The following is a 17,772-nucleotide window of genomic DNA, read 5'->3' as shown; positions in this document are numbered from 1 at the left end:
TATCATCAACTCTGCTGCCCGACTAATCCACCTCTCACCCTATTACTTCTCTGCCAATCCCTTCACTGGCTCCCCATTGCCCAGCGACTTCACTTCAAAGTACTAACAAATACATACAAGGCCGTCCATAACCTGTCCCCTCCCTACATCTCTGAGCTTCTTTCCCGATGCACCCCCACACGCACTCTCTGATCCTCACAAGACCTCCTCCTCTCCTCTTCTCACAATCGACTCCAGGATTTCTCCCGCTCATCCCCCATACTCTGGAACTCGCTGCCCCAACATATCAGACTCTCACCTACAGTGGAATCCTTCAAAAGAAACCTGAAAACCCACCTCTTCAGACAAGCCTCCAACCAATGACCCTGCTGCCTCTATACCGCCATGACCAGCTTCACCCGCACCTACTGTGTCCTTCTCCCATACCATGTAGATTGTAAGCCTCGCGGGCAGGGCCCTCGCTCCTTCTGTACCAGTCTGTAACTCGTCTTGTTTATGATTAGTGCAATTGTCTGTATTATGTATGTGCACCGCTTATCATATGTACAGCACTATGGAATGAATGGCGCTTTAATAATAAATAATGATATAGCGTGGACCGTTTGCCCTGTATTTGTCTGGATTTTTAAACCAAATTAAATAAAGTTTGCTTGTTTTTTGGAGCCAAACATCATTTCGTTTTCTTCCTATGGTTACTTACACATAATCTGCAACAGCTCCATATCTTCTTACTGTCATGTTGACGCAAATTTACGTCACATGTCGTTAAGGGGTTAAAGAGATGCTCAATGTGCATAACAATGGTAAAAATAAATTACAGAATATAAGCATATGATGTTGTGAACGAGGTGACATGATCCATTCAATCTTCAAGAACGCAAATGTAAGAAGCCAACTGAAACCTGTTTAAAAATAAAGGGGAAAAAAGTGAATATATAAACCAGAAAGAAAGACCAAAAAATTTACTAGGCAAATATAAAAATAAAAAAAATTACCTTTCATACAATATCCATTCTTTAGCGTTTTCCCTAAGGCTCGATGTTCTCAGGAAACATCACCACCAGGTATCTTTCTGGTAACGCGCGTCACCCCTATTGTTGTCTGCCTCCGATATGACCAGACCATGCACCTGCAAAAATATTAGCCTAAAGAATGAATGTCTTGCTCTTATCCATGTCACATTTCTATCAAAATGTTCATTTAAATAGTTCAAGTGGCTATCAGTTTATTAAACATTTCTATATTTTAAAATCACACTTCCATAAAATACATGCTTTTAAAATATAGCCTTTCTCTAACAGTGCATTGGTCCCTCTCTGCACTGTAGAATACAACGGACCACAGAGGAGTCCTGTGTAAGGCCTCCATAAGAGGAGTCCCGTGTAAGGCCTCCATAAGAGGAGTCCTGTATAATGCCTCCATAAGAGGAGTCCTGTATAATGCCTCCATAAGAGGAGTCCTGTATAATGCCTCCATAAGAGGAGTCCTGTATAATGCCTCCATAAGAGGAGTCCTGTATAATGCCTCCATAAGAGGAGTCCTGTATAATGCCTCCATAAGAGGAGTCCTGTATAATGCCTCCATAAGAGGAGTCCTGTATAATGCCTCCATAAGAGGAGTCCTGTATAATGCCTCCATAAGAGGAGTCCTGTATAATGCCTCCATAAGAGGAGTCCTGTATAATGCATCCATAAGAGGAGTCCTGTATAATGCCTCCATAAGAGGAGTCCTGTATAATGCCTCCATAAGAGGAGTCCTGTATAATGCCTCCATAATAGGAGTCCTGTATAATGCCTCCATAAGAGGAGTCCTGTATAATGCATTTATAAGAGGAGTCCTGTATAATGCATTTATAAGAGGAGTCCTGTATAATGCCTCCATAAGAGGGGTCCTGTATAATGCCTCCATAAGAGGAGTCCTGTATAATGCCTCCATAAGAGGAGTCCTGTATAATGCCTCCATAAGAGGAGTCCTGTATAATGCATCCATAAGAGGGGTCCTGTATAATGCCTCCATAAGAGGGGTCCTGTATAATGCCTCCATAAGAGGGGTCCTGTATAATGCCTCCATAAGAGGAGTCCTGTATAATGCCTCCATAAGAGGAGTCCTGTATAATGCCTCCATAAGAGGAGTCCTGTATAATGCCTCCATAAGAGGAGTGCTGTATAATGCCTCCATAAGAGGAGTCCTGTATAATGCCTCCATAAGAGGAGTCCTGTATAATGCCTCCATAAGAGGAGTCCTGTATAATGCCTCCATAAGAGGGGTCCTGTATAATGCCTCCATAAGAGGGGTCCTGTATAATGCCTCCATAAGAGGGGTCCTGTATAATGCCTCCATAAGAGGGGTCCTGTATAATGCCTCCATAAGAGGGTCCTGTATAATGCCTCCATAAGAGGAGTCCTGTATAATGCCTCCATAAGAGGAGTCCTGTATAATGCCTCCATAAGAGGAGTCCTGTATAATGCCTCCATAAGAGGAGTCCTGTATAATGCCTCCATAAGAGGAGTCCTGTATAATGCCTCCATAAGAGGAGTCCTGTATAATGCCTCCATAAGAGGAGTCCTGTATAATGCCTCCATAAGAGGAGTCCTGTATAATGCCTCCATAAGAGGAGTCCTGTATAATGCCTCCATAAGAGGAGTCCTGTATAATGCCTCCATAAGAGGAGTCCTGTATAATGCCTCCATAAGAGGAGTCCTGTATAATGCCTCCATAAGAGGAGTCCTGTATAATGCCTCCATAAGAGGAGTCCTGTATAATGCCTCCATAAGAGGAGTCCTGTATAAAGCCTCCATAAGAGGAGTCCTGTATAATGCCTCCATAAGAGGAGTCCTGTATAATGCCTCCATAAGAGGAGTCCTGTATAATGCCTCCATAAGAGGAGTCCTGTATAATGCCTCCATAAGAGGAGTCCTGTATAATGCCTCCATAAGAGGAGTCCTGTATAATGCCTCCATAAGAGGAGTCCTGTATAATGCCTCCATAAGCCAACTTAATAGACTGCACAGATATACAGTCATGTGACCTTCTGGCATTCAGTTAGGAACAACATTAGAGGACATCTGTGGGTAACGGAATAGGAATAAATCTTATCTTTAGTCCAGCATCGTTGTGTTTAAGTCTTTGTGTAATACAGTTACCTTTAGAAAGAGGAGACAGAACCACATGCGGCAGCTTTTACACAGACACCATAAGAAGATGTCGGAGGTGGTAATACTGGCCAAGTTGGACTCCTCCGTTCACTACTTTTACCTGGATGCGCAGGGTCACATGACCTGTGTGGGGGCACATTAGTAACTGTATGGACCAGGTATGGCTTCAGTCAGAAGTCATTGATGGCGACTGTAATACAGGCTAAAACACTGTTTACTAGTTATAATAGTGGAACTCTAGCATTATTTCTAATACATAGAAATTACTAAATGTAATGATTTCATAATATATAAAAATAGACTTTGAAGATTTTTTTCCATAGCACCTACAATTACATGGGATTTCCATCCAGAGCAGCCCTCTCCAAGTGTGTCCAGTCTTCCACATCTAGTAATTCATTATGCAGTCACCTGGAAAGGAAAAAAAATGTCAAAAACATTTATTCAGATTTTCACATAGGCATCAAGGGTTACATTATATTAAAGGTAAAACACAAACTTTTGTTTATAGAACATACGAGGAGTTTATGGAAATAAAAAATAAATAAAAACTTATAAAAGCAAAGTGTGTGACTGTATCCAGCTGACAAGACCTACCCCTTCCATACCTGCTCCAATCACTGCCTATAGACCCCACACAGACTGTCAGAATTATATAGACTATTAAACATGCCCGAGTCCGACTTTTCATGTCATTTGTTCACTCAGCTGCCCGTGTTTTTGGCTGCCGCATGTAAATCCCTGGATGTCAAAAGAGAGCAGGAGATACCAGAGAAGTAGAAAGGTGTTCGCTGCTAGGAGACCGGGATGTCTACCGAATTTGTAAAGCCAATAATCTCTAACAGAAAACATGCAAGTTATCAGACTGTTCGGAATTGTTATTTTTGGACCCTTTTGTCTCTTGGGGACTTTAAGTAGACTTAATAAAACAACTTTTACATTTCCTCTTTCCGTCCGGTCCTAAAGAAGTGTTTAGGCACTGGTAAATACTACACGGATCACCTTCTGGGATGGCAGCCACTTTGTTGGAAACCATTGATAAGAATGCGTTTTTTCTGCCATCTCTCACTTGTCTGCAGAATCTGGAGAGAGTTATTAAAGCTTTCCATGTCATCAGCAGGAGCAATATGGCGGATCAGGTTTAACCCTTTGATGCTGGTAAACATGGTGATCTTATTCTTCGCCCACTCCGTCCATGCTTTCTCACGGTGAAAATCACACAGCAGAACGGCTGCATCTGAAATGGAAATATTACAATTTGTTACATAAAAGAGTTAGTATAAATACAATTTGAAATTAGAGGGATTCTGTCACCAGGATTGGGGCTATAGGGATACGGACATGCACGGCTAGATCGCCGCTAGCATGTCCGCAATATACCTGTCCTATAGGGCTGTGTGCTTTTAATTTCTTTAAAAAAGGATTTTATAGATATGTAAATGAGTGTTGAATGTGTCCAAGGGGCTGTACTAACCTTCGTGGTGCCCCGCCGCGCCCGCCTGTGAAGGAGCCCAGCACCGCCTATGTCTCCTCCTTTCATTAACGATAGATTGCCGTTATCTCGTGATGCGTGAGCCGGTATAGTGTTACTTCCCTGTGCTGGCATCAGCCTCAGGGAAAGAACTGCGCATGCGCAAGCTCTTGCATCACGAGATAACGGCCATCGTTGATGAAAGGAGGAGACATAGGCGGTGCTGGGCTCCTTCACAGCCGGGCGCGGCGGGGCACCACGAAGGTTAGTACAGCCCCTTGGACACATTCAACACTCATTTACATATCTATAAAATCCTTTTTTAAAGAAAATAAAACCACTCAGCCCTATAGGACAGGTATATTGCGGACATGCTAGCAGCGATCTAGCCGTGCATGTCCGTATCTCTATAGCCCCAATCCTGGTGACAGAATCCCTTTAAGCACTGGAGATAACGGCTGAGTAACACAAAGTGAGGCATTTCCCACTTTAATGCAAGTTATAATCACACCATGTTAGAAAGATACTGTGAGGAACTATTACTACACGGAGGGTCCCACTTAATGCTACGATTGAAAGAGTAAATGATCCCAATCATTGAGCAATGTATTGTTTTTACCAAATTCTTTTGAAATCAGGAAACAATTAAGGCTCTTTCACACGAGCGGATGACCTACGTTGAATCCGCTGTGTGAATGACGGCCAAGCCGCGCTCCGGACAGCAGAGGCACGGAGCAGTAACATGACGGATAACGCTCCGCGCCTCTCTGTGACCTTTTTACTACAAAATCACGGGGAGATAAAGTTGTCGCTGTGATTTTGTAGTAAAAAGGTCACAGAGAGGCGCGGAGCGTCATCAGTCGTCATGTTACCTCGCCATATCTCTGCTGTCCGGAACAGGGCTTGACACACTTTCACACAGCGGATTCCACATAGGTCATCCGCTCGTGTGAAAAAGCCCTTAGGGGTAACATGTGCTTGGCATGTCCTCCGTCTGCCGTCAAGCACAACTGTACACAAGGATGAATAGAGCTGTACATTCCTGTATTAGGTCAGCCATAAAAGCAGACATGTTTTGTGAGGCTCATTTCCAATCACTGTATAGTTTGTGGCTTGTACTGGAAGGAGCGGCTGAAGTAAGCCATGAACTTGGCAGAAGAGATCACAAGAAATTGCTTCAGTAAGAGACATGCTTCCCAGAAGGTTTACAACTGTCATGTTAGGAAGTGGAGAAATTGCATAAAGTGCGTTTCTTAGTCTTGTAGTTACAAGCAATAGCTCCGGGACTTTGACGAGTGGCGCGCTCTGAACAACGCAGGCTTGCTCTTTATTTACACTATTCATCACTGTGAAAGTCAAAGAACATCCCTCTAAACAACAAGAGGCCTTTCAGAATCATTGGCTTCAGTGGTATCAAACTAGGGGACTACACCTCGCTTGTCTGTGGGGTTCAAACGGGTTCATACGTTTCCCCACGTGCCAGGGGATGCGGTCAACCCAAGAACCAGAGACCCAAACACTTTGCTGGTTAAAGGACTCTCTGCCGGGCAACGCCCGTAGAGTCAATCTTATTAGTTGTACATTGGGGTGTAAATCACGCGCCCACCTCCTTTAGCCATCCAATTGTAATATTTCCATTCATAAGTATTTATTCAAGCACGATGGTACAATGGAGTACATGTACAGACATGACTATAGGAGTTGCCCATTTGCCTTGTCTACGTTCCTTACATATTACAAAACAGAACCAAAGAAAACAGACTATTGGGGTTATTTATCAAACTGGTATAAGGTATAACTGGTTTAGTTGCCCATAGCAACCAATCACATTTCACCGTTCATATCTGACAGCTCCTTTAATAAAAAATGAAAGGAGGAATCTGAGTGGTTGCTATGGGCTATGATAAACGACCCTATATTTCTTAGGCCTCTTTCAGATGGGCGTTGCGGGAAAAGGTGCGGGAACATGCGTGATGTTTCAGCGCAAGTGTAAAACATTGTAATGTGTTTTGCACGCGTGTGAGAAAAATTGCACATGTTTGGTACCCATGGGATCGGTGTTCTATTGATTGCATTAATTTCCCTTATAACATGGCTATAAGGGACAATAATAGCATTCGGAATACAGAATGCATAGTACAATAGCGCTGGAGGGGTTAAAACAAAAAATAAAATATAAATTTAACTCCCCTTAATCCACTTGATCGCGCAGCCGGCATCTCTTCTGACTTCTTTCTTTGCTGTGTGCAGGATAAGGACCTGTGGTGACATCACTCCGGTCATCACATGGTCCGTCACATGATCTTTTTCCATGGTGATGGATCATGTGATGACCGGAGTGACGTCACCACATGTCCTGTTCCTGCACACAGCAAAGAAGACAGAAGAGATGCCGGCTGCGTGAGCAAGTGGGTTAAGGAGAGTTACATTTTTTTATTTTTTTACTTAACCCCTCCAGCGCTATTTTACTATGAATTCTGTATTCAGAATGCTATTATTTCCCCTTATAACCATGTTATAGGGGAAAATAATAATGATTGGGTCTCCATCCCGATCGTCTCCTAGCAACCGTGCGTGAAAATCACACCGCATCTGCACTTGCTTGCGATTTTCACGCAACCCCATTCATTTCTATGGGGCCTGCGTTACGTGAAAAACGCTGAATATAGAGCATGCTGCGATTTTCACGCAACGCACAAGTGATGCGTAAAAAAAACACCGCTCATGTGAAGAGCCCCATAGAAATGAATGGGTCGGGTGCAATGCCTTCAACTCACACATCGCATCCGCGCGGAATACTTGCCCGTGTGAAAGGGGCCTTAATAGAACTTAAAATTCATGCTCTTCGTTGAGGTTATATTAGCCCAAGACATTTAACCATAAAATGTAACAATGGAGAATACTTGACAATTGAGTACAATTATCACAATTCATGCTCATTGATCACTTCATTTATTTCACAGTTATAAGTATAAAACTGGGACACAATGGCTGCCAACCATCCCAGATCCAGCAGGGAAGGCCTGTATTTCAGTGGTTGTCCCGCAGTCCCAGTTCGGGAGAGGTATACCCCGCTCTCAGGTCACAGTCTCTGCTTCCACAGGAAGCCTTCTGCTTCATCATTCCTCCCACCTGTCGGCGCTCCACACTGCTGGTCTGTTCAGGGGGCGGGGTCGGCCAGCACTCCGCCTCTGCTCCGCCTCCACAGACCAGAGCAGCTGATCTGGATCCTACTGCTGAAGGAGGGGAGTACTTTCTGTGAAGGGGGCCCAGTCCTGGGCACATTACTGAAGGGGCACAGTCCTGGGCACATTACTGAAGGGGCACAGTCCTGGGCACATTACTGAAGGGGCACAGTCCTGGGCACATTACTGAAGGTGCACAGTCCTGGGCACATTACTGAAGGTGCACAGTCCTGGGCACATTACTGAAGGTGCACAGTCCTGGGCACATTACTGAAGGTGCACAGTCCTGGGCACATTACTGAAGGTGCACAGTCCTGGGCACATTACTGAAGGTGCACAGTCCTGGGCACATTACTGAAGGTGCACAGTCCTGGGCACATTACTGAAGGTGCACAGTCCTGGGCACATTACTGAAGGTGCACAGTCCTGGGCACATTATTGAAGGTGCACAGTCCTAGGCACATTACTGAAGGTGCACAGTCCTGGGCACATTACTGAAGGTGCACAGTCCTGGGCACATTACTGAAGGTGCACAGTCCTGGGCACATTACTGAAGGTGCACAGTCCTGGGCACATTACTGAAGGTGCACAGTCCTGGGCACATTACTGTGAGGGCAGGGGCATAGCTATTGGGGGGAAAACATCGCTATTATAGAAAGTCTATGATGGTCAAGTTCCGATTACTGCCGCCGGGCGGGCGGTGATTGGAACCCTGTGCCTGCTGAAATCATTGAGCAGGTACCTCAGCTAAATGCGCCGAGGGGTCCTGTGATCCCCCCATGTCGGCGATCGCAGAAAACCGCAGGTCAATTCAGACCTGCAGTTTTCAGCGTTTCCGGGTTATTCGGGTCTCTGAAGACCCAATAACCCGTAACAGGATGGTGATGGTGGTGTGATTTCACCCCACCAATCACCATCCAGCGATCCTGAGAGGTGATGGTGACATCACCACTCAGGATCGCTTCCGATTGGTTGGTGGGCGGGACGGCGGGAGATTCAAATGCTGCAGGCGCTCCTCTCCTCCTCCTTTTGTGTTCTGGAGCCGGAGGAGAGAGGATCTGCATGCACGTGTCCGCCATCTGTGCCCCAGCACCCCCCATCTGAACTTCAGGTACATAGGGACACTATTTTTGGCACTTTTCCATTTCAATCCATTTTTTCCAGTAAGAAAACAAGGGTTAACAACCAAACAAAAGTTAATATTTATTACCCTGATACTGCAGTTTACAGAAATGCCACATTTGTGGTCGTAAACTGCTGTATCCGTAAAAGGGAGGCCGCAAAAGGAAAGGACCGACATGGTTTCTGGAAGGCCGATTTTGATGGCCTTTTTTATTGACACCATGTCACTTTTGAAGCCCCCCTGATGCCCCCCTAGAGTAAAAACGCCCTAAAAGTGACCCCATCTAAGAAACTACACCCCCCAAGGTATTCAAAACTGATTATACAAACTTTATTAACCCTTTAGGTGTTCCACAAGAATTAATGGCAAATGGAGATGAAATTTCAGAATTTCAATTTTTGGTAACCTTTCCTCACAAAAATGTAATATAGAGCAACCAAAAATCATATGTACCCTAAAAATACTCCCCAAAAAAATGCCACCTTATCCCGTAGTTTCCAAAATGGGGTCACTTTTAGGGAGTTTCTACTGCAGGGGTGCATCAGGGGGGTTGAAACAGGACACGGTGTAAATAAACCGGTCCATAAAAATCAGCCCTCCAAAAACCAAACGGCGCACCTTTCACTCTACGCCCCGCTGTGTGGCCGTACAGTAGTGTACAGCCATATATTGGGTGTTTCTGTAAATGGCAGAGTCAGGGCAATAAAGATACAGTCTTGTTTGGCTGTTAACCCTTGCTTTGTTAGTGGAAAAAAAATGGGTTAAAATGGAAAATTAATTCTTAAAATTTCATCCCCATTTGCCAATAACGCTTGTGCAACACCTAAAGGGTTAACAACGTATGTAAAATCAGTTTTGAATACCTTGAGGAGTGTAGATTCTTAGATGGGGTCATTTTTGGGCGGTTTCTATCATGTAAGCCTCGCAAAGTGACTTCAGACCTGAACTGGTCCCTAAAAATAGTTTTTTTGTAAATTTCTGGAAAATTTCAAAGATTTGCTTTTAAACTTCTAAGCCTTATAACAGCCCCAAAAAATAAAATTTCATTCCCAAAATAATTCAAACATGAAGTAGACATATGGGGAATGTAGTCATCACAATTTTTGGGGGTATTACTATGTATTACAGAAGTAGAGAAACTGAAACTTTGAAATTTGCTAATTTTTCCAAATTAGGTATTATTTTGTGCAAAAAAAAATATATATATAAATTTTTTGACTTAATTTTACCAGTGTCATGAAGTACAATATGTGACGAAAAAACAATCTCAGAACGGCCTGGGTAAGTCAAAGCGTTTTAAAGTTATCAGCACTTAAAGTGACACTGGTCAGATTTGCAAAAAATGGCCTGGTCCTTAAGGTGAAATTAGGCTGTGTCCTTAAGGGGTTAAAGCCAAGTCACAGTATTACAGATTAACACAAAATTATAAAATGTTACATATTTTCTCTTGAAATGAACATTCAGTTTTTGGGTTTTAAATACTGCACAATATGCTGCAAATTCCTTTAAATATAAAATTAGAATTGTATTTACGTGACATATGCATAGTGTTACCTTACAGTCTTAACGTGACATATGCAGTCTTACCTTACAGTCTTTACGTGACATATGCATAGTGTTACCTTACAGTCTTTACGTGACATATGCATAGTGTTACCTTACAGTCTTTACGTGACATATGCATATAGTGTTACCTTACAGTCTTTACGTGACATATGCATAGTGTTACCTTACAGTCTTTACGTGACATATGCATAGTGTTACCTTACAGTCTTTACGTGACATATGCATAGTGTTACCTTACAGTCTTTACGTGACATATGCATAGTGTTACCTTACAGTCTTTACATGACATATGCATAGTGTTACCTTACAGTCTTTACGTGACATATGCATAGTGTTACCTTACAGTCTTTACGTGACATATGCATAGTGTTACCTTACAGTCTTTACGTGACATATGCAGTCTTACCTTACAGTCTTTACGTGACATATGCATAGTGTTACCTTATAGTCTTTACCTGACATATGCATAGTGTTACCTTACAGTTTTAACGTGACATATGCATAGTGTTACCTTACAGTCTTTACGTGACATATGCAGTCTTACCTTACAGTCTTTACGTGACATATGCATAGTGTTACCTTACAGTCTTTACGTGACATATGCATAGTGTTACCTTACAGTCTTTACGTGACATATGCAGTCTTACCTTACAGTCTTTACGTGACATATGCAGTCTTACCTTACAGTCTTTACGTGACATATGCATAGTGTTACCTTACAGTCTTTACGTGACATATGCATAGTGTTACCTTACAGTCTTTACATGACATATGCAGTCTTACCTTACAGTCTTTACGTGACATATGCAGTCTTACCTTACAGTCTTTACGTGACATATGCATAGTGTTACCTTACAGTCTTTACCTGACATATGCAGTCTTACCTTACAGTCTTTACGTGACATATGCATAGTCTTACCTTACAGTCTGGAAAGTTTAATGTATGATACATAAATATTTGCTGGACAGTCCATCTTTTTGGTGTTCTGTATTATGGTTCTTTTTTTAATGAAGGAATGATCCTCTGCCTTAAAAAAAATACTAATACTAAGATGTAGACAGCTGACTAAACCCTTTGTATGTGTTACTGAGCCAATCAGTTTAATATAACAATAGGATGAACATTAGGCCGGAGCTACACGCCACCATGAGCAGGGACACATCACAGAATAAAGAGGCCTGCAATATTACATTCAACAACATTTACAGTGTAACAGATGATCAGCTGTAGCAATAAAGACCGGGGTATTAGAATTAACGCTATTTTTGGCCGACATTACTTGCTCAACTAAAACCAACTGGTTGCATAAACGGCATATGCCAGACAATCCATTTGTAGAACTATAGCAGGGATGGCCAACTTGCGTCTCTCTAGCTGTTGTAAAACTATTACTCCCACCGTGCCCTGCTGAGGCCAGGCTAGTCATGCTGAGAGTTATAGTGGTACAACAGCTGGAGAGCCGCAGGTTGGCCATCCCTGAACTATAGCGAGGATTTGGTCCAGAGGTTGAGGGCCACACTCAGGTAGAAGAACATTGGCCTTTTTGTAGAGCACAGAGAGCTGGTGGTTGTCTCCTCTCCAGCACGACTATATGGCTTCCCTGACACACGGCACTATTATTTATACCTGTAATTATTGTCACTTATGCTGCAGCTTTACTTTAGTGTCATTAGGTGGCGAGGCCCCGTTTCATTTTGCTATAAGGCCCGATGCATTCTAGTTACGCTGCCGAAACCATCCTAAGCTAGAATCGTGCAGTAGTAGAGCCACATAAATGTAGAAAGATGAGACGAAGCTCATGTACAGCAGCATTGTAGTCATATACAAATACCGTTTAGTAGGGAGAAATGGTAGCATGCATCAAGTATAACCCTTTACCTGTCCGCTCACAACGTATATCACGTTTACGGGTCGTGGAAAGAGACCAATCTTTTCCTAGACGACAGTTAAGGAACATCGGAAAATTCACTGTCAGGATCATCTATTTCCAACAGACTCCTCCAATGTATCCTCCATTTTCAATTAGGCAAAAAATCTACTTGAACACAAAAAATAAATAAAACATATAATATATATACACACACACACACAATATATATATATACAGTATAGTTACCTATACAGAGATTATTATAATCCGCATATAGAAATTAATAACAGCATTTCAGAAGTGACTGACAACGATTGTCTATCCGCTGGATATGGGATAAGTGTCTGATTGAAGGTGTGTATGTGCGGGGGGGGGTCTTGTCAGGAGAATAGGGTACTCCATACCATTTACATGGAGCGGCCAGTCTGGTATATGCACTTCTGGTACGTATAACTATGAGAATTACGGAGATGGCGGTGCCTGTCCCTCTCCATAACCCTATAGAAGCAGCATGCACACCCGACCTACCGCTGCATTCAAAGCAGGTGGACAACGGGGCAGACCAACCACCTACATAATACGAATATAAAAAATATAACTTTGTTTTCTTATAGTTACTGGAAATCTAAGGCCCCTTTCACACGGGCGAGAAATCCGTGACGGTGCAATGCGTGAGGTGAACGCATTGCACCCGCACTGAATCCGGACACATTCATTTCTATGGGGCTGTGCACATGAGCGGTGATTTTCACGCATCACTTGTGCGTTGCATGAAAATCGCAGCAAGCTCTATTTTGTGCGTTTTTCACGCAACGCAGGCCCCATAGATGTGAATGGTACTGCGTGAAAATCGCAAGCAAGTGCGGATGCGGTGCGATTTTCAAGCAAGGTTGCTAGGAGACTATCGGGATGGAGACCCGATCATTATTTTCCCTTATGGTTATAAGGAAAAATAATAGCATTCTTAATACAGAATGCTTCATACAATAGCGCTGGAGGGGTTAAAAAAATATATAAAAAGATAAATTTAACTCCCCTTAATCTACTTGTTCGCGCAGCCGGCATCTCTTCTTTCTTCAGGACCTGGGTAAAGGACCTGTGGTGACATCACTGCGCTCATCACATGACCTATAGCCGTGGTAAAAGATCATGTGATGAGCGCAGTGACGTCACCACAGGTCCGTTACTCAGGTCCTGAAGAAATAAGACAGAAGAGATGTCGGCTGCGCGAACAAGTGGATTAAGGGGAGTTAAATTATTTTTTTATTTTTTTTAACCCCTCCAGCGCAATTGTACGAAGCATTCTGTATTCAGAATGCTATTATTTTCCCTTATAATCATGTTATAAGGGAAAATAATACAATCTACAGAACACCGATCCCAGACCCGAACTTCTGTGAAGAAGTTCGGGTACCAAACATGCAGATTTTTCTCACGCGCGTGCAAAACGCATTACAATCGCGCACTTTCCTGCAACGCACCCGCAAAAAACATGACGCCCGTGTGAAAGAGGCCTAAGTGTTATGTGAAAGTTGCAATTCCTTCCTTGTTTCCTTCGCTCCACCCACAGCATAGAACACCACATTCTATTAGAAGAACTCATACGACCACACAGTATATCACACCTTGCCTGCCAGAGTTTGACTTTGTATTGTCTTCGTAGTCCTTTACGGCAGCCATCCGCTCATCATGTGGTGTAGCGCTTGAGTAATTTTATAAGAAACAAACCTTCACTGGCCTAAAAGACCAAATAGGAAATAAATAATCATAAAAAGTGATGTTATAGACACAAAGGCCGGTATTTTTAATTAACCATCTATCGTTTAACCTATAGCAGCATAATGTTTGTGTTGTTACATAAACGTTTTAAAGGGAACCTGCCCCCTCCAGAAACCATCCCAAGCCGCCAGCAGGACCCGAGAGTGGCCAGCAGGACCCGAGAGTGGCCAGAAGGACCCGAGAGTGGCCAGAAGGACCCGAGAGTGGCCAGAAGGACCCGAGAGTGGCCAGCAGCACCCGAGAGTGGCCAGCAGCACCCGAGAGTAGCCAGCAGGACCCGAGAGTAGCCAGCAGGACCCGAGAGTAGCCAGCAGGACCCGAGAGTAGCCAGCAGGACCCGAGAGTAGCCAGCAGGACCCGAGAGTAGCCAGCAGCACCCGAGAGTAGCCAGCAGCACCCGAGAGTAGCCAGCAGGACCCGAGAGTAGCCAGCAGGACCTAAGAGTAGCCAGCAGGACCTGAGAGTAGCCAGCAGCCAGTTTCTAATGATTATTTTCGTTCAGCAGTCAGAAGCGGTGAAAGCTCTGAGAACGTTCCTTTATCCCCTGCCCGCACTAGTTTCTAGTCCAGGTAAGCGCGCGCAAAGCAAGCCGATCTCTCTGCATAAGCGCTGTCAGTCGCAGCGAAGAGGCTGGAAGGAGGCGCGCGCTTACCTGGACCAGAAACTAGCGCGGGCAGGGGATAAAGGAACGTTCTCAGAGCTTTCACTGCATCTGTGAGAACGTTCCTTTATCCCCTGCCCTCGCTAGTTTCTGGTCCAGGTAAGCGCGCGCCTCCTTCCTGCCTCTTCGCTGTGACTGACAGCCGGCAGTTTGGCAAAGCAAGCCGATCTCTCTGCATAAGCGCTGTCAGTCACAGCGAAGAGGCAGGAAGGAGGCGCGCGCTTACCTGGACCAGAAACTAGCGCGGGCAGGGGATAAAGAAACGTTCTCAGAGCTTTCACCGCATCTGACTGCTGAACGACAATGATCATTAGAAACTGGCTGCTGGCTACTCTCAGGTACTGCTGGCTACTCTCAGGTACTGCTGGCAGCTTGGGATGGTTTCTGGAGGTTCCCTTTAAAGATTCAACACTAAACATTTGTATACCTTTTTGACAGAACTTTGGCAAATACCTGAAACATGAGCACATTTTTGGTGAACCGACACTTTAAATACACGGAAGCCTCATACTATAAGTGGAAATCCCTTGCAGTGGGGACTGGGGGCTCCACTCTTGCCGAGAGCCAAGCTCCTATTCTAACAGCCTGGACCGGCGGGAGTGCAGATCTGGGCTCTTTAACCCCTTACATGATGTGGGCAATGGCACCCATCGCATGTAAGCAGACTGCCACTGTCTCCTATGTAAAGGCTGGCTGAGGTCTAGTATAGGCCCCACACCTGCCTTGAGTCTTGCACAGCAGGCCGTGCCTCTCTGCTGCAGCCTGCTGGTCAATGTCAGTAAAGCACAGACAGTAACATGCAATGATCAATAGGGGTGAATATTGTCTTGTAATTACAAGGTTTTATACTAAAGTATTTATTATAGAACCAATTCTAACCTTTTCTCTGTCTACAACTCCATGATGAATTATAGATGTTATTTCGCCTTCTGTTTTATGTGACTCTGTGTCCAGGACTAAATGCATAATATAAATAATCAGACGCACATTAAATTACCGGAGTCATTGTTACAGTTTTATATATGAAGGGATTGTTGTGGACCGCGCTTACAACAGGCCACAGTTATAACGTAGGTGAGCCCCACCCCAATAACACTGGAATCCCTGCATTGTTAACCACCGGCCTCTTCCTGTGCGCAGTAGTGGCCGCGGCTGGTATTGTATCTTAGGCGACTTTCACACTTGCGTTGTTAAATCCAGTACTGAGATCCGCCAGAAGACCTCAATTCCAGAATAAAACGCACATCAGGATGCATCTGTCTCGTTAAAAATCAAAAAAAACGGATCAGGCACTAAATACATTGAATGTCAATGGGTGACGGATCCGTTTTTTTTAGTCCCCTAGAAAATAGATCCATCACCATTGACTTCTATTGGTTTCAGTGCCGACCCCGTTTTAATGACCGGACACAAAACGGCAGCTTGCTGCCGGGTCACAAAACTAACAGCTGCCGGAACGGAAGACGTCCTGAACAGATCTCTTTTCATTCAAAATGCATGGGGACAAAACGGAACCGTTTTTTTACGCTATTGAGATCCTCTGCCGGATCTCAATACCGGAGAACCAGAACGCAAGTGTGAAAGTCGCCTTAGATTGGACTGAACTCCAGTGTTAGGCTCAGCCTAAAATATATGAAAGGGTTAATAGTAAACAATGAAGCAAGAAAGAAATGATAAGACAACTGAGCGGGCCGTCAACTCATCATCAGGAGTCAGTACCTTACCCAGCTATAGACCCACCCCTGCAGAACCTTACCCAGCTATAGACCCACCCCCACAGAACCTTACCCAGCTATAGACCCACATATCCCCCCCGCAGAACCTTACCCAGCTATAGACCCACATATCCCCCCCACAGAACCTTACCCAGCTATAGACCCACCCCCGCAGAACCTTACCCAGCTATAGACCCACATATCCCCCCCGCAGAACCTTACCCAGCTATAGACCCACATATCCCCCCCGCAGAACCTTACCCAGCTATAGACCCACATATCCCCCCCGCAGAACCTTACCCAGCTATAGACCCACATATCCCCCCCCCCGCAGAACCTTACCCAGCTATAGACCCAGATATGGAGCGGCCAGTCTGGTATATGCACTTCTGGTACGTATAACTATGAGAATTACGGAGATGGCGGTGCCTGTCCATCTCCATAACCCTATAGAAGCAGCATGCACACCCGACCTACCGCTGCATTCAAAACAGGTGGACAACGGGGCAGACCAACCACCTACATAATACGAATATAAAAAATATAACTTTGTTTTCTTATAGTTACTGGAAATCTAAGGCCCCTTTCACACGGGCGAGAGATTCCGTGACGGTGCAATGCGTGAGGTGAACGCATTGCACCCGCACTGAATCCGGACACATTCATTTCTATGGGGCTGTGCACATGAGCGGTGATTTTCACGCATCACTTGTGCGTTGCATGAAAATCGCAGCAAGCTCTATTTTGTGCGTTTTTCACGCAACGCAGGCCCCATAGAAGTGAATGATACTGCGTGAAAATCGCAAGCAAGTGCGGATGCGGTGCGATTTTCAAGCAAGGTTGCTAGGAGACTATCGGGATGGAGACCCGATCATTATTTTCCCTTATGGTTATAAGGTAAAATAATAGCATTCTTAATACAGAATGCTTCATACAATAGCGCTGGAGGGGTTAAAAAAATATATAAAAAGATAAATTTAACTCCCCTTAATCTACCTGGGTAAAGGACCTGTGGTGACATCACTGCGCTCATCACATGACCTATAGCCGTGGTAAAAGATCATGTGATGAGCGCAGTGACGTCACCACAGGTCCTTTACTCAGGTCCTGAAGAAATAAGACAGAAGAGATGCCGGCTGCGCGAACAAGTGGATTAAGGGGAGTTAAATTATTTTTTTATTTTTTTTAACCCCTCCAGCGCAATTGTGCGAAGCATTCTGTATTCAGAATGCTATTATTTTCCCTT

The sequence above is a fragment of the Bufo gargarizans genome, unplaced genomic scaffold (genome assembly GCF_014858855.1).
Source record: "Bufo gargarizans isolate SCDJY-AF-19 unplaced genomic scaffold, ASM1485885v1 original_scaffold_1095_pilon, whole genome shotgun sequence".
Taxonomy (NCBI): domain Eukaryota; kingdom Metazoa; phylum Chordata; class Amphibia; order Anura; family Bufonidae; genus Bufo; species Bufo gargarizans.
Note: the sequence above shows the minus strand (reverse complement) of the source record.